Source organism: Lissotriton helveticus, chromosome 6 (genome assembly GCF_964261635.1).
Source record: "Lissotriton helveticus chromosome 6, aLisHel1.1, whole genome shotgun sequence".
Lineage (NCBI taxonomy): Eukaryota > Metazoa > Chordata > Amphibia > Caudata > Salamandridae > Lissotriton > Lissotriton helveticus.
Genome location: NC_136067.1, coordinates 454858014 through 454875217, shown reverse-complemented (window position 1 = coordinate 454875217; position 17204 = coordinate 454858014).

Here is a 17204-nt window from a genome sequence, read left to right as displayed (position 1 = left end):
GATCAGCCATGACCGGAAACCCAAGTCCTGTGCCAATCTTCATTATTTGCATGACAATTTTGTCCCATATATTTGCTTCCTTTATTTTCTATGCATGTATCTTGTTTATTCATGTGTGCGATCTCACTGAGGTAGGACGGATCATCATTCAATGAGCATCAGAGGTGGTAAGATGCACACCATTTAAAAAGCTTTAACAACTGCAGAACTATTTGGGCGTGCATGCTTGTTCTGCGCTCTGCCCCATTGTGCTTACAATGTAACAAAAACATGAAAGGACCTCATTTGGTTCCAAATCAAGCCGCACAGCCACGTAATTGAATGAATCCATAGAATTAAATCTGTATTCCTTGATCTTCTGTTTGTCCATATTTTACTCCAACGTCATGGAGTAAAACAGAAGGTTATAGGAATACGGATTTAATTCATTGGATTCATTCAGTTACGTGGCTTTGCGGAACAAGCATGCATGCCCATATAGTTCTGAAGTTGTTAAAGCTTTAAAAAAAAAAACAGGGATGACAATGGGGTGCATCTTATCTCCTCTGATGCCATCAGTGATGTCATCAGTGATCTCACTGACCATGTCATGAGTGATGTAATATGTGAGGTCCTAAGCAGTGCATTGAGGGGGCATAAGCTATAGTTAGCTCAGCTAACTATAACTGCTGATTTTCTCTGTTTTTTGCGTGTGAAATCTAAGCCTAACTAACATCCCTGTAACATTTGGTTTTTCAGTGAATTTTTAAAGTTTTTTCAATCCTAGTTCCTAACTATAACAGCCCTGTAACCTTTGTTTCTTTCATTCTTTCAGTGAATTTCTATGGTTTTTCATGTAGCATTGGTGTTTGCAGAGTGGTGAGGAAAGGCGGCGGGCCCTTTGACCAGCTCTCAGGAATCCCGCTGTGTAGGACTTACAGAAAGTACCAGGAGGGGTTCTTGGTCCACAAGGGCCCTTAGCATCCAAGTGAACTTCATCTCCCAATCAGAAGTGTGCCAGGAGATACATGTGCCGATTGGTGCAGAAAGGGGGTGTGGCCTCCAAAGTCCTCTTAGCAAACAGACTGTGTGGGACTTGCTGGAGGTAAAAGAAAGGGTAATTGGTTCCCAACAACCCTCAATAGCGAAGGGGACTTCATCCCCCAACTAGTACTGTGCCAGGAGGTATGCTTGTAGAGTTGTGGAGAAAAGACGTCCTTCATGATTGCACAGGTAGTGAAAGGTGCAGTGTGGGTATAGGGCCTTGTGGTGTAGACATAGGTAAAAGGTGTGAAGGAATAGTGCAGGAAACGCTAAAATGGGGCTCAGTGGTATTCCAAATACAATTTAATCAGTGAGTCCACTAGTCCCAATTAAAAATAGCATAGGTGTGTCACCGCTGAAATAATATCCAGTAGTGACTATAAAGTGGTGGTAGACATGTTTCTTGCCTAGTGTGTCTGGAGGATCACGTGGCAATTCTGCAGGACCAATATGTGTACACTATCTACACAGTGGTTGGTTTAATATTAGTGTCACATTTGAACCAAGCACTACAAGCAACCTAACAATGAGGTACCTTTTTAGTAGACCAACCCAATTAGGGTGGTTAACTAGCTCCTATACTCACACTGTACCCGAAGGCCTAGGATAAAAAGATCTCTGACAAAGAGCCCCTCATAGGGTGCCCGTCAGGCATTACAGCATCAGCCTGATGAGGAGCATGCCCTATGATGAAGCATGATATCCAGCCGGGTGTGTTAGGGCTCTATTTCCCAATTTGGGGGACACCCTGTTTCCACCATAGGGTCAGGGTGGTAGACCGACCTATTCCTTCCTCCTCTTTTCTCCCCGAGGAACTGCATTCCATTTCTGCTTGCATTCTTCATTTCATAACATTGTCCTCTGTAATTAATAGCATGAACTAATATATTATCTTGGGGATAGCTTTCTTAATTAAAGAAACATTCTGTACTAGAAGTATGTATGCATTCTCCTAAAAACTGTACAAAAGTTACTTCTATTCACCACTCTTTTTTTCTGGTTTTGTCTGCTCATGCACACACAATTTTTCCAACTGTCTTCCTTCTATTTATAATCAAAATGAAGTCCTTTACCTTCAAAGTAAAGGCCTAATCAACTACTCTTTCAACTTGTTCTTTCTGTTTCACTGCATGCCTCCTTCTTCTATACTTCTTCATATTTCTTAGTAGATTTACAACCACTCTACTACAAAACATCCTAGCTCTGATTTCCTTACACTGCTTCTGTCTCCTGATTAAAGTGTATACATCTTTGTTACATTCCTTCCTGGTCTTACTATATAGATGTTGTCCTTTGTTATTCTTTCTCATAGTTTTAATTTTAATTTCATAATTTCATAATCTTTGCAAATGTCCACATACATTTTTAAGAAATTAGTTTGTCCTTTTACCAATGACTTTTTTTCATTTTCCACTTTGGCTTCATTTTGCCCCTTTTGAGTCTCAGTTCTGCATAGATAGTGTAGTTGCCTCTGTTGCTTTTTCCTCAGAGCTTTTGTAGGAATTCTAACAGTCTGTATTTATGCAGATATTGTTTTGTACACAAAAATAAGTATTTACTCTAGCCAGCGTACCAGCTACTTTACTACTGACTTACACATAATCCAAAAACTGTTTTTATTTCATGTTGCAGTTTTAAATCTACAGATGAACCTAGGAATATAATTACATGCACTTTCTTCAATATACCAAACCCAAAGCAAAACACAAAACTTTATTTATTAGTTACTTTTTAACATTATAGCACCCTTTCCTACAACACAGCTGCACCATATCTCAGTTCTCACTTATACATGGTGAAAGACCAGTTTATCACTTCTGTAGTAAATTTTAAAATGAACATCAACCAAAGTGTAGAAGTACATAAAGTGTCTCAATCCAGTAAATCTGAAAACACAACATGAGACCTATTTGTGTGCCTTTCTACCACTGTGTCACTGGTGTATTTAGTACCTAAGTACTCTTCTACTTAGACACATCTGATTTAAATTTTGGGAAACGGTGCATGTAAAAATCTGCACCTTAATCTCCACTATAGAATATAGCTCACTAATTCTTCTGAGTACATGAATAGAGTGTGTGACAGGATGCATATATAATTCACCAAATGGTTCTAAAAGACTACATATTCCTCATTAAATCTTGTAAATATATGTATTTGTGGTTTAGTACATCAGTACTCCCTGGATGATAAAATGAGTGCACAGGTGGTGCCTAGGTGATTCCCTGAGGATACAGAGAGTGTCTTGATGATTCCCTGAGTATGTGGAAACTCCATAGGTTGTCCTGTGTCTGCACAAGTACTGCTTACATGTTTACATGAGCATATCACTACTATCTGGGTGACTAGATGAGTGCATGTGTAACACCTGAATGATTAGAAAAGTGCATGACTAATGCCTCAAAAATTCAATACATGAATAGATAGTGGTTGGATGATTAAATGGGTGCAACTCTAGTGCCTGGGTGATTGCAAGAGTTCATGCATAGCATACAAGTGATTTATAGAGTTCATGAAAAGTGTGTACATCATTGTTTAAGAGCATGCATAGCACCTGGCAGATTGAATGAGTGCATGAGTAGAGTTTCAGTGATTGGATGACTACAGCTGCTGCACATGTGTTTTTGTTTGAGTGAACAGGTAGTGCCAGTTTGATTAGATAAGTGCATGAGTAGTGCCTAGATAATTGAATGAGTGCATCAGTAGTGCCTGGCTGATTAGATGAGTGCATGACTAGTGTCTGAGTGATTGCATGAATCCATTGTTAAAGCTTGAGTGATTGAATGAAAGCAAGTATACTACTAGGGTGATTGTATTAGTGCGAGAGTATTGCCTCAGTGATTGAATGAGTGTATACGTACTGGATTGGTGATAAGTTCACTGCAATGGTACTCCCTGCATAATTAGATGAGTGCATGAGTAGTGCCTGAGTGTTTGAATGAGTGTATGGGTTGTGCCTCAGTATTTCGATGAGTACAAAGGTTGTAAGTGGGTGTTTGCATGAGTGTATGCGTTGTGCCTGGGTGTTTTTAGGACTGCATAGGTGCAGCCTTGGTGATTGTATAAATGAATGGTTAGTGCCTGGTTGATTGGATGAATGCATGGATAATGCCTACATAGTTCAATGACTACATTAGTGCCTGGGTGATTGCAAGAGTACATGTTTGTTTAGTGCCTGGGTGATTGAATAATTGCTTGCATATATGTGAGTGATTCGATGATGACCTGAGTAGTGGTTGGGTTTTTGGATGAGTGCCTGAGTATGTGCCTGGTTGACTGTGAAAGTACCTCCATTGCTTTTAGATACATACCAGGTGTGACTATATCTGTGACTCATTGTTTAAGCCCTTCTGTCAGTATCAAACTAACAGTTTCAGTGTATCTATCCTTTTCTACTGAGCTATGTGTGAGTGAAGTCTAGATATCACACTTGATATATCATTGGATACATGGCTCTCTAGGAACATACATTGTTACTCAGCATGCACATGCATCAGTATGTTTCTAAAAATGAAAAACAATTCTCACTTTTTCAAAGTACAAAAGCTTTTCTTAATAGCATACCTACATAATTCCTCCAATATTTCTTGTGTCCCTAAAACATATATTCAGAATTTCTCAAAGAAAAGTTACACACTAAGGGCCAGATGTAGGTAAATATATTTTACCGACTCATAAATACCGAATGTTACCGATTCGGTATTTATGAATCAGTAAAATATAAGGAGGGAGATGTAGGTAAATCCAGATGTGGATTTACCGAATCTGTAAAAGTCGGTATTTACCGATTCGGTAAATACCGACCGGTAATGCCCATTCATTCCTATGGGCTTTGAAGCCCATAGGAATGAATGGGCATTACCGATTCGGTATTTACCGAATCGGTAAATACCGAATTTCACAAGGGTGCAGGGGGTGTCACTTTGACACCCTCTAGCACCCCCAAAACAGGTTTGGGTGCCATGTGGCAGGCAGACCTGCCCTAAGGGCAGGTCTGCCTGTCACATGGCACAGGTGTGCATGCACACATGTGCATGCACACCGGAATCGGTATTTTACCATCAAATTGAATTTGATGGTAAAATACCGATTCGGTAAGGCTTGAGGGACTCAGAAGAGTCCCACCTACATATCAAATTTACCGAATCGGTAAAAATACCGATTCGGTATTTTACAGAATCGGTAAATTTACCGATCGGTAAATTTACCGATTCTGTAAAAATATGCCCCCTACATCTCAAATTCCATTTACCGGTCGGTAACGGCCGAATTCGGCCGTTACCGACCGGTAAATGCCTACCTACATCTGGCCCTAAGTGAAGCTAGCACAAGAACTCTCAACAGACATTCCATTCTGCACTATTAACACTCCTCAATTTTAAACACAGCATGTTTAAAGAAATACACCACCCTCACCTTATACATGACACTTTCAACAGCTTTGAAGAACATAGATCACCACCTAAACATATATGTGATCTCCTAATAGATATACATCTTCAGGCCATCTTTCCCAAAATATATAATTCTCTACATCTTTATGTAAACTCAAGAGTCTCATTGTGCATATAAATATCTTCAACCTGAAAAAACATATCTCACCATCTAAACATTTGCAAACTGGTCGTATAAGTTAAAAACTACATTGACAAAGACTTCCCAATATATACCCAAAAAGTATTGCTACTTTATAATTCACATACAGGTGCAGCACATTTTCTTATCTTTTATTCGTTCATGACAACACTACTCCTGTTTAGTAGTGTGACTAAAAGTAGTCTAATTCCCAGAATGCAAATAGCATAACTGTATCTATTCTGCACATAATGCTTAGGCATTTAATACATTCTTATTTTTAAATATATTTCTCATTGTAACTTTCAATAATACTATACTGTTGCTTTTCTATAAAGTACACAATTACATAAAGAGGAACTAGTTCATATTCCTCTTACTTTGCAAAACATTTGGTGCTAACATCTTAAACGAATACCCTCTGCTAGATACAGTTGATCTGATACATTTTTTTCATATCACTGTGAAACTCTTTTTGATCAAACTCCCCTATACATCTTAATTTCTTATGTAAATGTTTTAAAAAACTAAAAAGTTATGTACATACCAGTGAATTTAGTTTGTAGATTATATTGTTGCTTTATCTCTTTTTGGATAGTTTTGACGTTGTTAGGATTTGTAAAAACTTAGCACAACAATAGTGCACCACACTCATAGAAAGTGACTCTAAAATGGCAACATCTTCAACTTTACGCTCTATGATCATGAGAAAGGCAGCAAATGAAATGATGTCTTTCCTTTTCGACTACTCTATCTCCACTGGGGAACGGTTAGCACCTGTTAATCCTTTCACTCTCTTTTCAAAAGAGATTCCTGTCTATGCGTTTTTGCGATTTTTCCATGATCATCACAGAGTAATCATGAAAAAAACAGAAGTCAAAACCTTTATTTAGCTTTAATTTTTTAAAATATAAATACTGCACAACAGTTTATTACATAGTCCTGAGTTGGAAATTAAAGTTTATCATTACTTAAACTGTGTCATAACTCCTCAACTTTTTAAAATATTTTCTCTCTCTTTACCAACCTTGCCCCAATACACTCTTAGCGGAGTGTGTGTAGCAACTAGGTGGAACCAGTAGGTCACATGTTCACAGCACTTTCTAGATGGAACATACTACTTCCTAATGAGATACAGCAGGTATGGTTTAATCCACAGATTCAAAAGCACATTCATGGGTGTATTTCATTTCTTTTTTTAAACAACAGCCAATAATAAGACTTCTTGCTAAGGCATCAAACACACTACCTAATTTCATTCACTTTCATGCTGACAGCATCCGATGAAATATATCTTTTTTTATAAAGATGAAAACACCTCTATTTTAACTGCTTTTCATTTGGAAAAATACCTGAAAAACTTCACCTACCACCTCCCAGAAAACTAAAATGGTGGTCAGTAGCAGGACAAGGGAGCTTATGCGGGATATCATGAGGAGAACATGGCGGCAGTCGGCTGACCTGCCGTGGTGCTCCGTGAACGCGCTCCTGCAATGAGCTGCTCCGCTCGGCAGACTCGGTGATTCGGCCCGGATTTCAACATTCAAAGACCCTCGGAGCCCCCCGGTAGAGCCAAGTAGGGGGAAATATCCTTCGTTTTGTATCCTTTGAGACACTCACATAGCGTGTTTTGGCGTCCGTGAGTGTTTCTTTTTTTTTCAGCGTCTGTAGAGTCTGTCTTCCCTCCGCATGCCGGATCCAATCAGCGGAGTTCAACGATCGGCTTGCTCGGTTTGCAGCGATCCTGGGAGGATTGGATTCCCTCTGTTTCTACGGCAGTTTCAGGTTCCCCCAGGGCTGCGGCTGTGGGCTGTGGCCGCCCTGGAGCTGAGAAGGGGCAGGAAGGCACGAAGCCTCGTGCAAGCCCCCGGTGGTAAGACTTACAGCGGCATTCAAAAGAACGAGGTGAGATTAAAAAATCCTTTACCTAAGCCCTCGCTTGCAGACATTGTGGAGGGAGATAGTGGGGCACCCTCTGCAATCTCCTGTGAGGAAGGAGGGGGAAAAACTGTGAACCTCAATCCGGTCTGATTCATTCACCCTCAGGCAGGCATCAGCCTGATTCATCTCAGTCACCTCTAAAAAGTTGCAAGTCAAGAAGTAAGCGTGGGAGAAAAAAGAAAGAGGCTTCGGAAAAAGTTGCTCCTGAGTCCAAAGAATACCACAGCCCCCCAGAGAGATCTGACGCAGTTAAAAAAAACCTCATCTTACCTGTCTACCGAGGTAAAGACCAAGAAGCTAAGATCTGCTAAACTCACTAGGAATCTTGGAGTGGTCCTGGGTGTGGGGTAAAAAATCACGCCCTCTCTCCGCTCCTACTTTAAGGTTATTCCTCAGGTGCTAGATCTCACAGAGGATAGACCCTTGTCAGCTATGTCAGCTCTTGCTTCAACCACAGTTCCCTCCTTATCTGATCCAACTTTTGATTTCGATCCTGCTGCCTCCCCCGCGCTAATTGGCTCTTCTGTTTCATCTGCCCAAAATGCTGAGCCATTGTCTGATTTGTCTGTCTCCGCTTCTACGGTCGATAAAACTATCTCTCTACCAGATTCGCCCTGGTTCTCTGATACTGCATACTCGACGCTTGTTCCATCTGTTGGCCAAGGCTTACCTGTTGAAGCTCTAGGGGGCCCCAGAAAGGTCAATGATCAGGAAGCCTTACAAGGACAGGGGACCCCAATTCTAGCCTCTATAGCCATGTCTGATGAGTGCAGCGCCCCTGCAGGTTCTCTGGTGGCCATGTTTTCTTCCCTATCGCTCGATATAAAAAAGGGGTTTGAGGAATCCTCGGCCAATCAGTTGGAGATCAGAAATTACTGCGAATACTTCGATGGTAAAATCGATGGTCTCACATCAAGAACAGGCAAATTAGAAGAGACAGTAGCTGTGTTATCTGTCCATTTGGACCAGGCCAAGGATAATATCACTAGGCTTAAAAGGGCTGATATGGAACTGGCGGACAGAATGGAAACTTTGAAAAACAATTCAAGATGGAGCAATATCCGCATTCCTAATGTCCCTGAGGGAACAGAGGGGTCTGAAATTAAGCAATTTGTTATTCACCTCCTGAAGGAGTCCTTGTCTTTAGATCAATCAGAGGGAGATCTCGCTCTTGATATCCAGCGAGTCCATCGGGACCCTTTCAGATGCAACCCCCAAAGGACTAAACCACGTAAAATCTTGGTGAACTTTCATACATACTCTCTTAAAGATCATATTCTTAATCTGGCCTTGAAACAAAAATCCTTGGCGGGGAAGGGATACACTTTTCAAATAAGGTCCGATCTTTTGAGAGTTACACTGGAAAAGCAGTGGGAATTTGGGAGGCGACTGGATGCTTTCAGGGGATTGGGTGCTACGGCACAATTGATGTTTCCTGCTGCCTTGAAAGTTATGCACAATAACAAAATGTTTAATATAAGATCTGTGCAGGCAGCGGATGAGTTGTTGTTAACTCTGGGCAGTAAAAGTAAGAGTTCCTCGAGTTAGTTAAAAAAAAAAAACATACATAAGGTAAAAAAAAAAATGGGTGAACACGTTTCACGAAGTATCTATCATAGGAAAGTTAAAATCAAATCACAGATTAGCTTGGTCTAATTTAGCTTAGTTTATTGCTATCTTAATTATATACACATTTTTGACCAATATCATAGCAAAAGATTAAATTTAACTTTTAGGAATCCTGTATAACTCCAGGTCATTTGCACTATGCACTTAGAGTTCGGGTTGGAGTAGCTCTTGCGGGAGCGTGGGGAGGGGTGCTATCTACTGGACTTGTTCCGGTTAGATATAGCAAGGGTTCTCCAGGGGTTGGGTGAAGGGATGAGGGGGGGTCACAGAGGTAGGAGGGGGGAGGGGTTAAGGCTTAAAAATAAAACGTTCCTCATTTTTCATTCGGTTTTAGTTCAATTGTGTATGTTGCTGTCTGATCTGGTAATAGTTTTGCAAAGGTGTAGAGTGGTTACTTTCTTTGTGCAGGCGTATTTAGCTAGGCCTTGGATTAGAATTTATGGGGTATATTAAAGTCATTTCCTGGAATGTTAATGGGCTGCATTCCAAACCAAGAGCTGATAAAATTTTACAGTATGTGCGTGATTCGGAGGCACAGGTAGTTATACTCCAGGAGACTCACCTGACGCATGCCGAATCTCTTGCCTTAGTGAAGAAAAATAGATGGATCGACTTTGCGGTGTCTTCCTCGCAGAATACTAACATCAGAGGGGTATCAATTATCTTTAAAAAACAGCTTAAAGCCAGGTTAGTTGCCCAGATCGTGGACCCAGGTGGCAGATGGGTCATTACCACAGTTGTCATCTATGGGGTCCAATATACCTTTGTTGGATACTACGGGCCTAATATCGATGACCCCTCTTCTCTTGAGGCTATTCTTGCCCACCTCCTGTCATGTCCGGAACCAACCATTTGGGCAGGCGACTTCCATATAGTCTTGGACCCTCTCCTGAACAAAACTCCTAGTAGTCGTCCGATGGCCCTTTCTAAATCTAGGTCCTTTTTGCTTACATCTATGAGACAATATGGTTACGTGGACATTTGGAGATTAAGGTCAGGACAGCAACAGGGTGTTTCCTTTAGAAATTATAAATACCATCATAAATCCAGAATTGACTTTGTCCTGATAAGTCAGAGACTGACGGATGCTGTCAAATCTATATCTCCCTTTACATCTGTCTGACCACTCTGCAATACTCATGGAGTATAAGGGGACTCCCAGCATCTCCCCTAGAGGTTGGTCTTTTGATCGTTCTCTTCTTTCACATCCTGATGATGTCTCATATCTTAAGAGCGAGATCCAAAGTTTTATCATCATAAATATTGGTTCGGCAGCGTCTGGAGTAGTCTGGGACTCCCTTAAGGCGTGCCTAAGGGGGCTTATTACAGGCAAAGGTTCCTATCGCTCTAAACAATATAGGCAGGAGGTTGCTTCCATTGAGATAGACATTGCTAAAACTCAATCAGATATTGATGTTTTGCCCGCTTCTATGGAGGCAGCCTCAAAACCACTCCAAGATAAACTGCTTGGCTTAAAAGCACACTTGGGTTCAGTTTTGAGTAAGAGAGTTAAGCAAAGATGGGAAGCCAGCAAATTGGCCCACTTCCAATATGGGGAAGGCGCAGGGAAGCTGTTGGCCTGGAAGGTAAAAACAGATCAGGCTCATAACAACATTGTGTCAATAGCCTCAAATGATTCCATAATTTCTTTGGATAAGAGCATAAGATTAGCCTTTAGATATTTTTTTCAGGAAATATACCATGAAGATAAATCCATCAACCCTGATCAAGTTAAGCATTGGCTAAGTAAAATCTCCCTTCCGGCCCTGTCTGCTGATCAAAGTATACTCTTGGATAGTGAGATCTCTGAGGAGGAGGTTAGGGCAGCCATTCGAAGTGGCAAGAAAGGGAAAGCATCAGGACCCGATGTCTACCAGCAGAAATTTACAAGTTATTAGAACATGAAGTAACACCACCCCTTGTCACTCTATTTAACCAAATTTTGATGGACGATCAGCCTCCTCCAGAATCTTGGATTGGTGCCTCCATTACTCTTATTTTGAAACCTGGTAAACCTGCCTCCTCCTGTGGGTCTTATAGGCCAATTTCGATCTTAAATGTAAACTACAAAATCTTTGCTACTGTTTTGGCAAGGAGGTTGGCAGGGGTTGCTCCCGAGTTGCTTCTCCAGGATCAGAAGGGGTTTGTAAAAGGACACCAGCTGTATGAATTAACATATGATTTAATAGGAGCCATGGATATGGCTACTGCCGCATCCCTTCCTCTGGCTGCGGTAACTCTGGATGCCACCAGGCCTTCGACAGGGTAAACTGGATATACCTGTTGGAGGCCTTGGCCAAATTTAACATTGGGGGGGGGGGGTTTCGGCGAGCCATAGGTCTCCTGTATCAAAACCCTACTGCTCGGGTAATGGTTAATGGAGCGCTATTGGGCCCCTTTAACATCTCCAGGGGGACGAGGCAGGGCTGCCCTCTCTCCCCTCTCCTATTCGATTTGTATATCGAGCCCCTAGCGCAACGCTTGAGGGATGACATGAATATTAAGCCTTTCTCGTATGGGGGTTGGGAGCTGAAGGTAGCCCTCTATGCGGATGATGTGCTTATCCTTTCTTCGGATGTACAAACCGCACTTCCAGCAGCATTGAAGGTAGCACAGGAGTTCGGGGAAGTATCAGGGTTCGAGGTAAACGCCTCAAAAACTGAGGTTTTAATCTGGAATGATGATCTCTGTGAAATCAGCATACAGCCAGGATCTTCTATGCGATATCTTGGCTTAAACATCACGAAGGACATAAACCATTTAGCAGCTTCAAACTTCTCTGCAGTAGCAAAGCATTGCCGGCAGTTAATGCGATCCTGGGTATCACTACCACTATCTCTTTTAGGGAGAGTTAACTTGGTCAAAATGACCATCTTACCCAAAGTTTCTTTTTTATTTAAAACATTCCCCCTTTATTTTGACCCCTCTATGATAACGAAGCTACAGGCGGATATCTCTTCCTTTATTTGAAATAGGCACCTTCCGCGGATTGCCTGGAAGAAACTTAGGAGGCGCAGAGAGAAGGGGGGGGTTGGCCGCCCCTGATCTGCAATTGTACGCCTGGCCATTTCAATTCTCGCATGTTAGAATGCTTTTAAAGATGCCTGTGGATTCGGGAGTGGGAGCCCTGCTCTCAGCTTTGCTTGATAGGGAAGGTCTTAGCCAGTCAGGTTTTTTGTTTAAATTTGGCAACCAAAATTTCTTTAAAAAAATTAAGTTGAAGATTTTGCAGGGTTTTATAAAAACGTAGGCAAAGTTAATGGTCAACTTAAAAGTTAGCTATTATGGCTATAGGACACCTCTTTGGGGTCTTCCGGAGAGCCCTTTGTGGCTGGGTGATAGTTTGGTGGCTCCGCTTAAGGAGGCAGGGATGCTAGTTTGGGGGGACTTATTTTCAGAGGGTAGCTTGCTTCCGTGGGAGTGTCTGAGAGATAGAGTGGGTCCTAACCTCTCAAGGTTTAAATATATGCAAATGGCTGGGTGGACTCATTCTTTCTTGGCTCGGCCATCCTTGGCAAATACATTTCCTGTTGGAGGTTATAGTCATTTAGTATCCCAGATGGTAGATAATCCACCGGCCAAAAAGGAAGTCTCCCTCTGGTACAATTTGATCATCGAGGAACTTGATGGGGACTTCTTACTACCAGACCAGCTTTGGGGACCTACTATGTCGGGACATAATGTAAAGGATATGTGGAGCAACTCATTTAAAATTTTGTGGGATCTTGTTAAGTCGGCATGGCTGCGCAGAAACAATCTGTTCACGCTCCACAGGGCCTACTATTCTCCCCTCAGACTCTCAAAATTCTCACAAGGGAACCCTGTGGTTTGTCCTAAATGTGCTCTACCAGCGGTTTCAGATGCCCACATGTTCTTTGAATGCCCTCGTTTGTCTCCTTTTTGGGATGCCATATGCCACACTCTCTCTGAATCGTTAGGAAGTCAAATCACCCTAGACCTTTCTACTGTCATCTTTGGGCTCTCGGCCGAGGTTCATGGGCATGCAAAAAGTCCCCTGTTTTATTCAATCCTACTTGCCCGTAGAGGGATTTGCAAAAAGTGGAAGAACTCTGTTCCGCCCTCATACATCGACTGGCAGATTTCAGTTTTGCAAGTGTCTAGAGTCGATCTAGTAAGATCTGGTAACCCAGCTAAGAGAGCATTTTGGCACCAGTTGGATTGGGGTCATTGACTTAACGGGTTTTTTTTTTTTTTTTTTTCCCGGTGCGATGATTATTCACCAATTGTACCCGAAGAGCCCGGATTCATCTTCTGGGAGATATTGGTTGTACTTGCACCTCTTTCTGGCTAAGGTAGTGTTTGCACTCCCTTCTTGGTTTCTTTTTTGATGGTCCCTGAGGACATAACATATCTGAGGGTGTCGGTCCATTCAGAGGCATCTATAATCATACCCTGCCTGGTTGTTAACCTGAGACAGTTTGTAGTGTTCCAGACGGCGACCTCACTTGAAACCAAGGTGATAAATGAGGACAACAAAAAGAGAAAAAGGGAGCTTATGCGGTACGCTTGGTGGAAGAGGCAAGGGCAACCCTGGAGGAGGAATTTCAGTGAGGTCTGAGACGCTGAGAGACCAACACGGGATGGACCGCAATGTGCAGGAGAGTGAGGAAACAATGTTAAGGCCAGAGGGAGACAGAAGCGAAGAACATGAGGACGTTAACACAGAAACAGATGACCCGACGCCGCCCACACTTGGTGTACTGATCGCAACTCGGCTGCCACCGGGGGTATTCAGAAAAAGGAGCCCACTGGTTTAACCTCTGCCACGTCCCAGGAGGGTCGTGACTGCAGGCACGTCTCTCTTTTGAGTTTCTTTGCTCTAAACAGGTGGTGCAAAAGACACACAGTTGATGGACGGAATTCAGAACAAATCAAAACCTTCTCCCCCAGTCAAGAGATCTGGGTTCACAAAAATGCAGAATAGTCCGTTGAGGGCTCCGTCCCCTCTACAGTGCAGGGATGTGGTCAATGAGGCAGTAGACTATGGCAGCAGGTTAATGGTGTCACGCCTGGTCAAGAACAGTGCCTGGCGTCATCTCCGCCGTCTCCTCGCCCGCCAAAAGACATCAATGCCAATGGAGACGCCAGGCGGGCTGGTATAATGTGTGCCCCCCTAAAGAGGCGCGGTGGGCATCAGGGCGGTGAACGCAGTACAAGCAGTCTCACCCGCCCCCTGGCAGGGCAGCAGTTCCCGGTAGGTAGCAGCGGTAGATGCCGTCTGTCACTCCCCAGCCGATCGCTGCGAGAATGCCGATATCTCGGGCTGGCGCCCGCCGTCCCACAACAGCAGCAGGGGTCGGGCCACAAAGCATACAGCCGCGCTCACCTCGTCAGAGCAGTCGGGCCGAAGCAGGCGAACGGCCATAGTGGAAACCCAGGCACAGGGGACAGGTGGGTAGCGTAGTCACAATGCCGGGCCAGGGGTTGTTAAGTAGGCCATGCGCCAGGCCCGCCTAGGGCACCGCAAACAAAAGATCAGGAGAGGCCCACCGCCTCGTGGTAAGCACCGACCTCGAGTGCCGGTCCGCAGCTGAACTCCGCACCTCGAGAGCTCCGAGGGCACCGCCGGTCAGTGCAACGAGATCGATATTTCTGTAACCGGAGCTGCCAGGGGTCTAAGGCTCGGGTCGATTGTAGAAGGTTTCCTCCTGCATCGAATGAGCAGGTTTGGTGAGACACTTCTCTCCAGTGGCACAGGATAATTGTAGGATTATTGTCCCAGGGAACGGGAGCCACTTGGCTAGGCGGCCATTCCGCATGTGCGCCCTCTAGCGCCCCCCCACACAAAAGACTTCCTTAACAAAATTTCCAACATATCGTGGGAAGACGGGCTCACACTCATTACCATGGATGTGAGCTCACTCTATACCATCATTGACCATGAACAAGGCATCACAGCTTGCCTTTACTTCATGCAAGCAAGAGATATAGCGTATCTAGGGCACACGCACATGCTTGTAGAGATGATGAGGATATGTCTGAACAACAACATCTTCATGTTCAATGGCGATCTCTACAAGCAGGTGCGTGGAACTGCGATGGGTTCCAGCTTTGCGCCGAGCCTGGCGAACCTCTTTCTTGGCAAATGGGAGGAGGAGATTCGCAATTACACCAACTACACAGCAGAGTTCAGCATGGTCAAGGTATGGATCCGATATATAGACCATCTCTTTGTAGTGTGGAGTGGGTCCGAACAAGAAGCCAAAAACTTTGTTAACAAACTGAACAAAAACCCCTACAATGTTAAACTCACTGCCAACATGAGTACTTACAGCATAGACTTTCTTGACACTCAGGTCTCTGTACAGGAGGGTCAACTAACCACCAACACAGGAAGGAGACTGCGGGCAACAGCGTCTTGCACGCCCTCAGTGCCCATCCTGATAGCCTTAAGTGGAGCATACCATATGGCGAGCTACTGAGGGCTAAACATGACTGCAGTAATGATAGCCTATACGAAACTGAAAAGACCAATATGCTTGAAAGGTTTTGGGAACGAGGCTACCCTGAATGGGTCTTAACTAAAGCTGTTAACAAAGTAAAGGGGAATTCTAGGGAAAGCACCCTTGAGAACAATGTTACTATAACTAAAACTGAACCCATTACAAGAGTGATTGCCACATTCAATGCTGACTCAAGGAAAGTAATGATTCAGAAAAGGGGGTGGTGATGAACAGAGTGCCTGAATTAAGCAGACCACTCTTACCCAGTCCAAAGATCAGGGCTTGATCCATCACCGTTTTTTAGCTCACTGCACCATCCCAGCTCAGAACTTGGCTATATGCAAATTAGTCTGTTCCTGTCCCAGTGCATGATGGGAACAGGGCAAACCAAACTACCAAGCCAATTCTTATACTGGGAAGGAAACAAGCTTCCGGGGACCGGTTTCTGCCATTTCAGGTGTCGTCGGCCCGGCTTGCTTGAATCCTGATGGTGCAATGAGCAAGGGACTCACATCTGAGTATACCCTTCCACGCTTATGGTGGACAAAATGATTCAGAAAAGGGGGTGGTGATGAACAGAGTGCCTGAATTAAGCAGACCACTCTTACCCAGTCCAAAGATCAGGGCTTGATCCATCACCGTTTTTAAGCTCACTGCACCATCCCAGTTCAGAACTTGGTTATATGCAAATTAGTCTGTTCCTGTCCCAGTGCATGATGGGAACAGGGCAAACCAAACTACCAAGCCAATTCTTATACTGGGAAGGAAACAAGCTTCCGGGGACCGGTTTCTGCCATTTCAGGCGTCGTCGGCCCGGCTTGCTTGAATCCTGATGGTGCAATGAGCAAGGGACTCACATCTGAGTATACCCTTCCACGCTTATGGTGGACAAAATGATTCAGAAAAGGGGGTGGTGATGAACAGAGTGCCTGAATTAAGCAGACCACTCTTACCCAGTCCAAAGATCAGGGCTTGATCCATCACCGTTTTTTAGCTCACTGCACCATCCCAGCTCAGAACTTGGCTATATGCAAATTAGTCTGTTCCTGTCCCAGTGCATGATGGGAACAGGGCAAACCAAACTACCAAGCCAATTCTTATACTGGGAAGAAAACAAGCTTCCGGGGACCGGTTTCTGCCATTTCAGGCGTCGTCGGCCCTGCTTGCTTGAATCCTGATGGTGCAATGAGCAAGGGACTCACATCTGAGTATACCCTTCCACGCTTATGGTGGACAAAATGATTCAGAAAAGGGGGTGGTGATGAACAGAGTGCCTGAATTAAGCAGACCGCTCTTACCCAGTCCAAAGATCAGGGCTTGATCCATCACCGTTTTTTAGCTCACTGCACCATCCCAGCTCAGAACTTGGCTATATGCAAATTAGTCTGTTCCTGTCCCAGTGCATGATGGGAACAGGGCAAACCAAACTACCAAGCCAATTCTTATACTGGGAAGGAAACAAGCTTCCGGGGTCTGGTTTCTGCCATTTCAGGCGTCGTCGGCCCGGCTTGCTTGAATCCTGATGGTGCAATGAGCAAGGGACTCACATCTGAGTATACCCTTCCACGCTTA